Genomic DNA, 14,821 nt, shown 5'->3' with positions numbered 1-14,821 from the left:
TGACATAGCGTGATGTTATAGAAATAGTAGTTACTGTAGTAAGATGACTCAGCGTGATGTTATAGAAATAGTAGTTACTGTAGTAAGATGACATAGCGTGATGTTATAGAAATAGTAGTTACTGTAGTAAGATGACTCAGCGTGATGTTATAGAAATAGTAGTTACTGTAGTAAGATGACTCATAGCGTGATGTTATAGAAATAGTAGTTACTGTAGTAAGATGCCATAGCGTGATGTTATAGAAATAGTAGTTACTGTAGTAGTGACTCAGCGTGATGTTATTACTTACACAGTAGTACTGTAGTAAGATGATCGCGTGATGTTATAGAAAAAGTAGTTACTGTAGTAAGATGATATTATACAGTTGTGGACTGGAGTTGAGGGCAAGAGATGATTTGTTGGACCCGAAGACAAACTGTTGCCCAAGGCCGAAGGCCGAGGGCAACAGTTTGTGTGAGGGTCCAACAAATCATCTGTTGCCCGAAAACTCAGTTGACAACTGTTTTGTTATACCCCATTGTGACATCACCTCGGTCCAACAGCACATTTGAACAATTCTTTGGACCGCTCGACAGAACAGTTCATTTATTGGCATTTTTGTCAATAGAGTTTATATAGAAACTATTTTATAGGGAAATAACAAAACTTTATGTTATAGAAATAGTAGTTACTGCAGTAAGATGCCATAGCGAGATGTTATAGAAATAGTAGTTACTGTAGTAAGATGACATAGCGAAATGACAGTATGATGCTGTAATGAGGTAACAAGCAGCTCCGCCAACCAAAGCGTCTGGTTGTGTCTCCGTAAAGTTCATGGTGTGTTACGCTTTCAGATACCAGATACCAGATTTCGGTCTATTTTAAGCAAAGCTTCTTGACCACCTAAATCTATAGTCTGTACATAATCATAATTATATTTGCGCGAAACTCAAAAACTTGAACTAATGAAATATTGAGCACAACAGAAACACTGCTTGATGAAAATGGCTATTACTACAAATAATAGGAAAGCGTCCATCAAAATTAAATGTTTTGTATATTTCCTATTTCACCACATACGGGGACTAATAGAATCCATATCTAAACCCTCGAGGCTAAGGGTTGACGGCCAAAATCTTGCACGAGGGTTGAGATATCCCTGTCCCCTTGACAGACCCATGTTTGATTCTTTTTCTCCCATACATGTTTGAATAAAAAAATATGAAAAGCTATGGGAGGGGCCAAAAGGGGTAAAATTGACTAAAATTTCAAAAATCTTCTTCTCCACTCACAGATGTGATGGAATTAAATACTCTTCATAGATAGAAAGGTCCCAAGGTTCTTTACAAAAATTATGAATTATATGACCCTGGGGTCTCAGGTTTCCCCCTGGGGTGGGGGCTAAGTTTACTATGGTTTATATAGGGAAAACACATTTTTGAGTATTATTTGATCATTTGTAATAGGAAATGAGTCAAATATTGTCAGAATTATCAGTATGAGATGGCCATTGAATCCTATTAACCAATTTTCCATGACTGACCCCCAGGGGCCTTAGGGGTGGGGTCAAAAGGGGTCAAATAGGCCATAACTTCAAAAATCTTCTTCTGAAATTCTGGAAATGGTAGAATCACATACTCTTCATAGATGGAAAGGTCTTGAGGTCTTTTACAAAAATTGTGAATTATATGACCCTGGCGTCTCACGTTTCCCCCTGGGGAGGGGGTCAAGTTTACTATAGTTTATATAGGGAAAACACATTTATAAGCATTTTTTGCTCAATTTTCATAGGAAATGAGTCCAACTTGTTTAGAATTATTAGCCTGAGATAACATTTTAATATCATATCTAAATTGGTCCTGGTCAACCCCCTCGGGGCTGGGGGCGGGGCCAAAAGGGGCAAATAGGCTAAAACTTTAAAAAAAAAAAATTTAAATACTGGAAATGGTAGAATCAAATACTCTTCATAGATGGACAGGTCTTAAGGTGTTTTATGAAAATTGTGAATTATATGACCCTGGGGTCTCACGTTTCCCCCTGGGGAGGGGGTCAAGTTTACTATTGTTTATATAGGGAAAACACATTTATGAACATTTTTTGCTCAATTTTCATAGGAATTGTGTCAAACTTGTTTAGAATTATTAGCCTGAGATAACATTTTAATATTATATCTATATTGGTCCTGGTCAACCCCATGGGGCAGAGGGGCGTGGTCAAAAGGGGCAAATCGGCTAAAACTTTAAAAATCTTCTTCTTAAATACTGGAAATGGTAGAATCAAATACTCGTCATAGATGGACAGGTCTTAAGGTGTTTTATGAAAATTATGAATTATATGACCCTTGGGTCTCAGGTTTCCCCCTGGGGAGGGGGTTAAGTTTACTATAGTTTATATAGGGAAAACACATTTATGAGCATTTTTTGCTCAATTTTCATAGGAAATGAGTCAAACTTGTTTAGAATTATTAGCCTGAGATAACATTTTAATATTATATCTATATTGGTCCTGGTCAACCCCATGGGGCAGAGGGGCGTGGCCAAAAGGGGCAAATCGGCTAAAACTTTAAAAATCTTCTTCTTAAATACTGGAAATGGTAGAATCAAATACTCGTCATAGATGGACAGGTCTTAAGGTGTTTTATGAAAATTGTGAATTATATGACCCTTGGGTCTCAGGTTTCCCCCTGGGGAGGGGGTTAAGTTTACTATAGTTTATATAGGGAAAACACATTTTTGAGCATTATTTAGTCATTATAATAGGAAATTAGTCAATTGTAATCAGAATTATCCCTATGTGATGGCCATTGCATCTTATTTCCAAATTTTCCATGACTGATCTCCAGGGGCCTTAGGGGCGGGGCCAAAACGGGTCAAATAGGCTAAAACTTCAAAAATCTTCTTCTGAAATTCTGGAAATGGTAGAATCAAATACTCTGCATAGATGGAAAGGTCTTAAAGTCCTTTTCAAAAATTGTGAATGATATGACCCTGGGGTCTCATGTTTCCCTCTGGAGAGGGGGTCAAGTTTACTTTAGTTTATATAGGAAAAACACATTTATGAACATTATTTGCCTATTTTTCATAGGAAATTAGTCAAACTGGGTTAGATTTATTAGTATGAAATAGCATTTTAACATCCATATCCATATTGGTCATGGCCGACCCCCAGGGGCCAGAGGGGTGGGGCCAAAAGGGGTCAAAATGGATAACATTTCAAAAATCTTTCTTCTGAATTCACAGATTTGATGGAACCAAATTATCTTCATAGATTAAAAAGTCAAATTTATAAAATCACTGACTGACTTCAAGGGCCTGATGGGCAAATATATAGTGTTTATATGCATGTCTTTGTTTCATTCTGTATCTGAACTCAGGTGACCGTTAAGGCCCATGGGCCTCTTGTCTGTCTTACAACCCCCTGTGTAAGATTAATAGAATATTTCTTTATCTAAAGGGTGTGACAACGAAATAACAACCCGAGGGGTAATTCATGGACATTCAGGAATTCCCCGAGGACGGTCCACCTGACTTTATTAATACCGACGTGGTCACGTATTGCCCGCTTACTTATTCGTGTGGTTATAATCATTGCTAATTGAAGTCTATCCATGACTTGTCACCCTGTAGATGTAATTAGCAGAGTCACATATCGACACGCATATAAACTTTCAACCTTTAGAGGATGAAAAAAGAGATAGGATCTCTCTTATCTTTATGACTGGAGAGTTCCTGTTAAGTCGTGGAGCAGACAATTTGGCCTCACGAACATTAACACGCACGCACTGCACATTTCAATCAAAAAGACAAACACCTGCTGAAAGATTTGATCAATGTCAATAAGGAACACAGTATTTTTGAAATCAAAACGATACTGAAAGAAAACGCCAGCTGAAAACATTATCAATCTTGATTGATTTTTCTGAAGACTTTTTGATTGACCAAACAGTCATGGAGTCGTCGGCTATTTCTCCTTTTATTTCGGAATTCCTCTTTTGAGAAAGTTGAAACACGTTTCGAAAGTCTGATGTGCGCGATGTTGGACAATCTTTATTGTTCAAAAAGAGGAAAGTTCGGAAGCACAGAAATACGTATTACTACTTACTACTTAAATGTATGAAAAGAATATTAAGTCTACTTCAGGAAACGTAATGTTGGTTCTAAATTAAGTTGCTTTTTAATAACCCCCACCCCTAGCATTATTATTTACATTTGAGTTGTTGATAGAAATATTTGTGTCTGAACGAATCCCTAATGATCTTGGGCTGCCAAGGCCGAAAGACAGTACTATCAGACTCTGTGATGACGAGTCCCGATTGTGGCAATCGTCTGCTCAGAGTAAGATAGGGTCGTAACTCCAGCATAAAAACCAGAGATTCCATTAAATTGGGAGATAAATGGCCTTGAATTGACTAATTTTACTTCTCCGATCTGCACAAATTGGTCGTACACGTGTCAAAGTGAACAGCGCTACAGGGTGATTTAGGGGCTTGTCGTAAGCTTTTGGGCCAAGTGAATTAAGAAACAACACCAGACGTTAGCGAATTATGAATTCGAGAGGGAATGGTAACAGTAGCAAAGGGTGAATCCGAGTTTTACCATTTCAATAAAATGAGAGAGATAAGGAATACTTATATTTATTATAAATGTGTCTTTTATGGTAGCAGATAGCGTCAAAAAAACCAAACCCAGCCGACTTTGGTGTACAATGACTTCATTTCAGCTGCCATTTTGTTAAGGACGTATTGGGAACATTTTAAAAAACTATTTATAGTAATTTTTTCATGTTGTAGAGTGTATACAATACATACATGTACTGTAATTACATGATCAATTATCAATCAGCTTTATTTGAATCGTATTTAATACAAACTCTTTATGCTTTTATCATTCGGCTTTTCTTTGCAGTCTGTATACGTGTTATAAGTGTCCATGAGGTTGCGTTAATTCTGTTTTTGCCAATTCCATAAATCCTGTTTATGACCTCATCTGATTCCAACTCAATATCACGCATTCAGACCAACCGTTTCGTGGCCCAAGCCTTACAACAAAATTACCACCTACACTTGGGGCCAACGTTACCTATTTTAGAGCTGTGTGAGTGTATGTATTATTTGTGAGTATCGACCTGATTAATATGAATAAGCTCAAGCTTACCAACTCATCTTCGAACATAACGTTTTACCAATCGATGTTGATGTTTAGATACGAAATTTGCGATTGGTGGATTATAGATAATTTCTGTAAAAATGACATAGGATGAATATAAAGAAAGCACAAAATCAGTGGGTCAATCTTCTTTTGTTTTGTCCCTTCATCAAATGTTCCTGAAGTTGACGATGTGGCCTCATCTGGCATTATTTCTCCAGAGATCTTGTCCGTGAATTATAGTGCCCAGCAGACGACTCCTGTCAGACTAGGCAGCGTGTTGTTAGGTAGACAGGCAATGTCTATAAATGGACACGGAATGGCGAGGTTCCGGCACTGCCTTAGACCTAGGAATTCCGAGGTAAATCGATGTTTAATCTGTTGCTAATTGCGAGTATATAAGGTCTAGGCATAGACAATGCTATGATGGTCGGAGGCAATGATGCTTACAGCAGACGTCGTAATTAGCATAGGGCTGATCTATTTAGGTATTTTTAAATCTATTTTGAAAATATAGCCGTCACATTCTTAATTTTATGTTATTTGATATTAAAATATCGCACCTTACAGACATATGTTTTTCAAACTATTTCACCACAAACACATTTACTCTTTATCATGTTTCATAATTATACAACTTCATCGTTCGCTCTATGAATCTCTGATGTTTGCTATATCGTCCATTGAACAAAGCTTTAATAGTAAATCGTATGACAAAATCCTGCATTTAAAGATTTACATCCATAATACCCAAGCAAACCATTTATGTACATGCATCCTGTCGCATCTCCTTTTCTCCGTTTTCTCTCACGAAGGAATGCTCTTGTGCTAAAGAGCTGTCGCCCGTATATTATGCAATGCGCGTGAGAGCGTGTTTTATCATGCGGGGTTGTACTTTTGTTCCTCAATTCTGTATAATTCCAAAATCAGGATAATTTCATGTTATTACCAGACATCGCCTGTCCTGTTAACCACGTGTCCTCCTGTACACACAGCCCAAGAGAAGTCGCATTCTATCCAAGAGTCATGCAAGACATTTCATCAGTAACTACCAAAGCTTTGAGCAACGGTACTGGATCGATAAAGGCACCCTTTCCAATCTTGTGATGGAATTAAAAATTAAATTGTATCTGTCGATGTAAGGAAGGCTTTGATTTCCTAGGCGGTCGTGTTCGCGATATTTCATTAAGAAAGAAACCAGAGACGCCGGGGATTCAGTTCATCATTTTAACCCAGAGCCGGAAAGTGCAGTACGTAAATTAAGGATAGCTAGGTAAGTTTATTTTATTTCACTACATCGGATGTTGTTTATTTTCGATTTGGGTAATTATTTTCTATATGACTAATTTGTGTTTATTTGCTTGTGTATCATTGATCAACATTTTCTATCCACAATTCACATGTACATGTATGTTCTGAAGATGACATGTTTCTAAATATCTAAATATTTTTTTAATAAAAGCGTTTATCGAGATGAGCAATAGGGTAAAGTTTCTTCGGGTTGGAAAGCATGGTTTATTATTACACAACCAAATGGAAAAAATGAACCGGTGATCTGATGAAGGTGACGGGGTACACAGCGTACTAGTCATCTATCTGATGAAGGTGACAGGGTACACAGCGTACAAGTCATCTATCTGATGAAGGTGACAGGGTACACAGCGTACAAGTCATCTATCTGATGAAGGTGACAGGGTACACAGCGTACAAGTCATCTATCTGATGAAGGTGACAGGGTATACAGCGTACTAGTCATCGAATCATCACACATAAAATTTTCACTGGTTATATAGCAATATCATTACATAAAATTGAACAATGGATTCGAATAATATAGTTTTTTTTTTTTTTTTTTTTTTTTTTTGCAATTGCAATTGTGTCCAGGAAAATGTTATCAATATGATAGAAAGAAGCATTGGGGCATTCGAAATCTGATCTATTGCAATGAGAACTCTCCCGTGCAAAGTCAAATGAAAACCCTTACGGAAAGATCAATTCTTTTGGGGGTTATATCAAATGAGATCAATGCGCGCTAGTAGCCCCACCGGTCTAATTTAAGGTGTTCATCAGTCTATATATACGCACGTAATCAGCACAGATGATACAATATAGAAATGAAAGGCCATGTAATCGTCTGCTCATTTGTGTTAAACTCGATCAATATTTGATGTACACCATATATGCTGTAAAGGTATTGTTGAGGCACATCATAAAACAAATTGATTTTCTAATATATACTTGTATATAGACTCGAAGACACTTTCCCCGCCGTCTAGTATATTACCAGATGTTCCCTGTACTCCCACCCAACATTATAAATTCAAACATTCCATTGTAATCTTGACTTTTCCATAATGGAAGTTAATAAGGCAAAAAACAATCTTCAGAAATTAAGCTGTTCGTGTAGCACAGAAGACCTAAGTGTAAAGGTAGCCATTACTAGGGTAAAACTACATCTTTCTGGGTTCACATAACAGGAGAGGAAATGTAGCAGCCAGGCAGGGGATCGAACCCAGGACCTCCGAACTCTACCCGGTTAATTACTGATAAATAATTTTATTGAGTACTTGTATACAACTTTACCAGTGACAATATAATTAGTTTATATTATGTCTTATGATATGGACATAGAGGCTTCTAGCCTGCGTCCATTATTTTCCATTAAATCCATTAATTACTTTAATGACAATATCACCGGGGCTAATCGTACAAACCGGGCTACGCTATTTACGCTCGTGGAAACGCTTCGACTAGGGGTGCGTATGTGATAAATATTTGCTCGGTGTTCAAATCACGGTCAAAAATCCAAGTTACCCACGGAACAGTAGAATGTTTCACCAATGCGTTGAAGCAAAATTGATGTTTTATTGTATTATACTCTGTCCTGTATTTCGTGCACAGTATAGCGGGTATGTTATATCATGGTTGAAAAGTGTGATTTTTGTCATATATTCAAAGAAATGGATATATCTAAACGAGAGACAGAGATCAAACTGGATTTAGCTCATAAATTATCATAGATTTCAACGATAAAGTGACTTTTTCTTGTTGAATGTTACTGTTATAACAATATTTTCTATATTACGCATGCGAAAACGCTGCAGACTGGTATAGCTGTACGCATATGGAACACTTTGAAAATATACAAGACAGTGGATATTAGTTCTTAAAATATTATTTCTTCAGTCGAATGTCATTTCCGTGACAACAGTAAGAACCAGTCAATTGGATAGGACGTTTTGTTGGAACGTAACCGATTCGTCTAGTAGGTCTCGATTGAGGGTTTAAATTTCTAAGACGCTTATTCGTCATGTTAATGCTTAGAATGTTATTGGGTCACAGAGTATAAACCAGAATGTTTCCCAAACCTTTAATTTCGCTGTTCACAGTTTCAGCGTTGAACTGTTTTCAGTTGGTTATATAATCAGAATAGAGTAAATTACAATGCGAGAACGTGAATTGAACTTTATACATTGTATTTCAATTCAAAACTATTTATCTTTGCTCAGATTCTACTAAAGAAATTAAGAAATCATTAAGGAACTATAATCATATGACGTATCCACTGCCTTGTATGTTGTTTAGTATACCGGTTAGCGTTTTCGCGTGCGTAATTTGGAAAATATAGTTATAACAGTAACATTCCACAAGTAAAGGACACCTTATCATTAAAATCTGTGATAATTTTATGAACTAAATCCAGTTCTAGCTATGTTTCTTGTTTAGATATATATCTGTTTGAATATATAACGTAATTCACACTTTTCAACTACTGTGCGCGAAATACTGGACAAAGTATAATAAATAAAACATCAATTTTGCTTCAACGCATCGATGAAACACTCTGCTGTTCCGTGGACAACTTGTATATTTGGATTCTTGGCCGTGAGCTGAACACCGAGCAAATATTCATCACGCACGCACCCCTTGACGACATTAGAAGCGTTTCCACAAGCGTAAATAGCGTAGCCCGGTTTGTACGATTAGCCCCGGTGAATATATACACACAATTTACAGGTGACGGTTTCAAGTCGATATTTTGACTTTGCGTACTCTGTAGTTCTTAAAGATGTAATTACATTCCATTCATAATAGGTAAATTTCATATTTCAGCAGAGAGTGTTTGCGTGTGAATTCCCCTCTTTTTGTGCGTTAAGATATTACACACGATTTAGACTGTTTGGTGGGACTGTATGACGGGTCCGACCTCCATGGTGACCTTATGGCGTACAGCGACTTGTGGTAAATGTACAAGCCACATTTGTCTGTCACGTTCGCTCAGTCTTACATTTCACTAATTAGGGCCAGCGACAGTATCTCTTCACAATCACTTTAAAAAAATTGATGTGAATGAAATTTGAGCTGGAATTTCCCCGCCAGCGGGCCCCGGTGTAGTTGGCGGCTGACATTTCTATCCTTCTCTTTTACATGTGAATTATGGACCAAAACGTCTCGCGCCTTTGTTGTAATATTTTCTATTTAGTCTTTTGTATATCCCTAAATTCCCTGTTTTGTTTAACCCCTGAAAGGTGGTCGGCTGTGTCCCTTTAAAACCTTTGAGTTCATCATGTTAAACGGATAACTGCATAGGAATTACCAGATTCGGGTGACTCAAAACGTCAATCACTGACACGGAAACTAACGTTACATTGAAGGTGAGCGGCTAACTCTGTCTGTCTCAATTTTCTAGTTGTTTTGTGTACAATCGGTATGTTTTTGTATATTTCCTATTTATTCTGAGAGTAAAATATTCAGAGTTGAATGTGAATTTTATAGATCTAAGTTATCAGTGATATTTGGAATCTTACTCATATGAGATGAAATCACTGTAATTCATAATACTTGTTACCAAGTAAGTCGGGGAGATCCAGTAGCATTAAGTCACAGACGTCCGTTTTTTGTCTATGACTTCATAAACCCAAAAAGATATTGAGAATAATGCTTATAATTTGATTTAATTAACTCAATCAGATACAACTAAAACATAAATTTCAGTGAATTTACTGACTTTTACAATAAAACTAATTGAGTTGTTCCGCATTGATATCTTATCCAATAATTCAGTTTGGCCAATGACTGCCGCTTTTAAAATATCTCGCGAACATTCTGCCTGTATGACGTCATAATACTTGACGTATAATTCTTTCGGTCTATGGAAAAATAACTTCAAAGAATATGAAATTAAATTATGTAAAAAGTAAAAAAACGCGGTGTTAAAGAAATTATGCTATTTCTTTAACTTTTCAATTCAAGTTAATTTGAAACCAGTTACCAAACACATGAACGTGCCAGTATCCTTCACCGCAATATTTACCGGAAACCAATATATTGATATCTTTCGAAATGTATTAATTTGATTTTTTTACCTTTTTACGTAGAGTTTCATATAATGAACTTTTTTTTCGTTTACGTAAATAGCGATGAAAGCCATATAATAAACTGTTTGCCCAAATGGCAGCGCACGAAGGATGTTCCTCCGAGTAAACCCCGATTGGTTTGACAGGTCACAAAATGTAGTTTTTCGGGTCCGAATGCGTACCTGCCCGCTTGTGTTAAAGGTGTGTTTGTTACATCTGTATCACCTGCCTGTGATATATTCACTAATGAGTTGTAGACACGTATTTTAAAGTGTATTATTTTCAAGAACACCTGTTCTTTTGAACGTACAATGTATATGCGTTCTGTGGTCTTCTTAATGCATCTACAACATGCGACAATCGAAACACATTAGATTTTACACCACAACAAATAAATAATTTGATGAACTCTACAATCTGAATAGGTCTATGATAGACACACACATGTATATAAATAAAGGTGCCAGGTGTACCATGGAAAGGCCTAATTACAGGCATTAATTGCCGGGGTTTGAAACAGTGTTTGCAAAGTCTTTCCGTGGCGAATAAGATGCACTAGGCTTGTCATACTGTCCCAAACAAATATACATAAAGAATAATACAAGTATGATAAGGCTAAAAATTAGCCCTTAAATAACATTTGGCAGGTTAGGGTTTTATTGAGTGACATACGTAACAAATGTTACCGATTAGATTTTCTATCAAGTTTAAATCCCTTTTTTATATACTTCAAAATAAGACAGTAGACTCTGCGTGTCATATAAACATTGAGTGTGTACCTGTATTCCCACGTGCTATTGTTACCATTTGATTGACGTGTGCCAGGTCTGTTACGTATCGGGTAAAAAAGTCTTATACCGTATTACACACGTACCCAGCATTAACAGTGTCAGATTCGGACGATAACATCGAAGTGTAGGTTTACGGGGAATTGTAAGCATGCCGTGCGGGATTCCTAATTAGCCTGTATATTGGATTTGTGAGAGGTTATTTAGCGGATCGGGGGTGAATACATATATTAACAATTTTTTCTCGCCTTGACAGGTAAAAACTATTTTTAAATCTATTTTGTAGATGTTTCCGTTGGACAATGTATAGTTGGTATTTTAGAAATATGCCTATCTTTCCAAATAGAAATGCATGTGCTTTGACCAAGGGAAACACTTATGTTCCATTGCGAAATCGTATTTTGTACATTATTTGTTTAACTTTTGTCGGAAATTACACCTGCCATTTTATGCTTAAATTTATGCCTATTTGGTAGAAGCGCGAAGCGTCAGCGCTGGAATTGCCATCACCGGAAATTGTTGGTTTTGCTCTTCCGGTTTAGTTATGTAAATTAATGCTATGGAGGATGACCATGTGCAATGTCTGTTACAAAATAATATTGTTCTTGTCTACAGCTGCAGATTTTAAGACATTTTTTGTGTCAAGTTTACAAATTTTTGTGTTTATGTTACAAATTACCACAAGCCTTCCACCTCTGGGTTCGAATCCCTTGTGGGGCAGTTGCCAGGTACTGAGAACGTTAAACTATAATTGTATCATGCTTCAACTTTATGGATTGAAGACATCTCTATACCTAATATCTTGTCATCTCGATAGACACTAAGAACAAAATGATGAACTAAGCACAAAACAACTTAAAATTGTGGTGTTCAAGTCTGAAGACATATTTAGTAACCGCCGTGTAAACTTGTTTAAAACATACAAATGTATTAAATGTTCAGAACATACTGGATAAAGTATCTGGTTTTAGCTGTACATAATATACTCACGTGTCTATATTGTACATATCTAAAACATTTTGATCCGCAGTACAAATTCAGAGTGTTGTTTGACATAATTATGAGGGCACATAATTATGTCTGCTGGTTTAACTTTCATTAAGCCTAGCAGAATGTATGTATATAAAGATGGAATTTGAAAGTTAACTAAGTCATGACATAGCAATTCAAAATGTGTGTCTGTTTAAGACATGTCTTTTCACAATGTGCATCTGCATATTGAAGAAAATCTTCGTTTCGCTATGTTGTCCCTCCATTAAGTTTAATTCATTGTCTTCAGCGACTTTTTACTTTGAAATCCAACCGTCTGTAAGTGTACGAGCGTTTTTGTCCCTGTGCCAGGGAAACAGTTATTGCGCCATACAATCAATACAAGCATTGTGTATATATAGCAATATAGCCACGACACCGCTTTGGTATTTATCAACTTAATTGAAAAATGTCAACCGAGGGCTCAACAATGGTGTGATTATACAGATTTTAGTCCATCTCACATCCATATGTTTGGTGTACCTCTGCATAGCCTGTACTCTTATTACCGTGCAGATTACTGTCCATATGATAGCTACGGAGGGCATTGGTGGGGGAGGGGGAGGAGAGCGAGGGGAGGGCAGGAATTCCAATGATGTAACGTATCTGGTGTTTTCCGGGCCGTGTATCAGGCCCAATCAGTGCCATGGACGTCAGATATGTTCACCTTTCCCCCTGTACCACTCCATTTCCCGTACTCTCACTAATCAGAAACTGCTGTGGTAGATTGTCTACCCCTGGCTTAATCTACAAGCTGTGTTCTGTCTGTTGGACTTGTCAAATACAATGTATAACCCTGTTAGCTGGTGAAGTAAAAGGCAATTACAATGTACAGGTTGTCGTAAATATATTGTAAATCAAACGATCATATTTCTATTGACAAATGTTGATTAATTAGTTGGTTGGCTTGTGATGTCACATTAATGGCTAAAACAATTGATGACGTCACTCCTGTAATTAATTGTGTAACGCGTGGCGAGTGCCAGTTTTGGGAGACTGTTGCACTCTTTGCGATAGTGTGTTGACCCTTGCCCTGTTTATAGAGATTTCTCATTAAACATGCTAACAGGACACCGAGCAGCTCGCATACTGAAACATATTTATTAAGCCATGTCTATGATTACGCATTTAATTTAGTCACTTAAAACGGACCCTCACTAAAGTTTGCAATTAGTTTGTTTGTTTCTGTTTTGCGTCTTAATATACAACCATGGTTATTTATGGAATGTTATGTTTAGAAAGTGGAGGAAACCAGAAAACCAAGAGAAAAAAACCATGTAGGATGAGAACTCGAAACCCAAAGATGGATTAACGTATTCTAGACCTATACATTTTATTAAACAGAATTGATAGAAAACGTTTCTTTTGAAAATAAACAGGTGTGTGGAACTTAGAGTGCTGCAAAAAGGCATTAAATGTGACGTGCAGTGCACAGTTCCTTCCTTCTTTACTTTAGGCTAAATTGATAATGTTTTTGTTGTTTAGATGCTTTTCAGAGTAACATTTGTTTGTTTTGTTTCCCTCTTTAGATGAGCTACAGCTATTCAATTTGAGGACTTTTGGATCAGACTGGAAATTGAATGTCAAATGACCACATTTTGTATATATTAAGGTCAACCTGACATACAACACGGCTTGTGTATTTAAAGTGATGCTCCCGGCGTTATCTGCTATATTTATATATACAATGTACCAACAACCTGTATGATATTATAATGTATATATATGTACATATCCTTATGCCGAGTCAGTAAGTGAATTCATAAGTAACAGATAGACTGCCAGAAGGTACTGCTCAACTTGCCTACAAAGATTGGGATATCAGATAGCGCACCGTGAGTATCAGTGTATGCACACCCGTGACCCCAACAACCGTGACTTTTCTTGTTTTTGTGTGTCCTAGTTTTCATCCCGTGCGTCGTTGATAACCACCAGAACACAGAGGCGGAGAAGTGTTTTTTAGTCTTGCCCATATTGACATAAGGATTACCGCGTTGTGTTTATCTCAAGGAGCTCCATAAGTGTGTATATTCTAGCTGTCGTACAGTAGCACTGTCGGAAACAGGTAGAAAACAATTCCGGATCCTAGATATCGTGATAACTCGCCTTGTTGCCAAGATTCTAAAGTTACAGAGTGGATTGTATATATTGTGTTCAGTCAAATTCGTCTGTTGTGATAGCTAAGGTGAGCAAAATTTATGTTGATTTCGATTCTTTATTTCAGGGAAATTATGTCATCGAAAGATTATATTATTTAAAAACAGAAAATGTTATAATATTCATTTTTCATGTTGAACAAATTGCACGTGGTTGTCATGTGACTCATCCTCGATACTCCAGGGGTTCCGATCACATACGATCTCTACACCCCTGGACTATCTCATAGTAAAACTGGAGGCAACTGGAAAGAACAGGTAATTTAGTCCTTTGATGTACATCAAAAGAACCGTATAACGGTACACTGTGGTTGACTGTGTGGCTTTGAAGTTGGGCGTCGCTCTCTCTGTAGTCTTCAAAGGAAAT

General features: G+C 37.0%; 1 protein-coding gene across 5 annotated transcripts in view; it reads left to right on the top strand.

Moving 5' to 3' along the window:
* Positions 1-6,244: 6,244 nt before the first annotated feature.
* The window catches only part of LOC138318753 (extracellular tyrosine-protein kinase PKDCC-like), a 31,932-nt gene continuing 23,355 nt past the window's right edge, over positions 6,245-14,821 (top strand). The window contains exons 1-2 of one of the 5 annotated variants that reach the window (XM_069261424.1): positions 11,376-11,525; positions 13,828-14,483. The gene's annotated coding sequence lies outside the window, so the exon portion shown is untranslated. Of the gene's footprint in view, positions 6,398-9,635; positions 9,780-11,374; positions 11,526-13,827; positions 14,484-14,821 lie in introns of those variants that run through there. The other 4 variants (XM_069261417.1, XM_069261423.1, XM_069261421.1 and 1 more) reach the window with 4 other exon arrangements.

Source organism: Argopecten irradians, chromosome 3 (genome assembly GCF_041381155.1).
Source record: "Argopecten irradians isolate NY chromosome 3, Ai_NY, whole genome shotgun sequence".
NCBI lineage: Eukaryota > Metazoa > Mollusca > Bivalvia > Pectinida > Pectinidae > Argopecten > Argopecten irradians.
The sequence above is the reverse complement of the archived record's forward strand: the minus strand, read 5'-3'. Positions and strand labels throughout refer to the sequence as shown.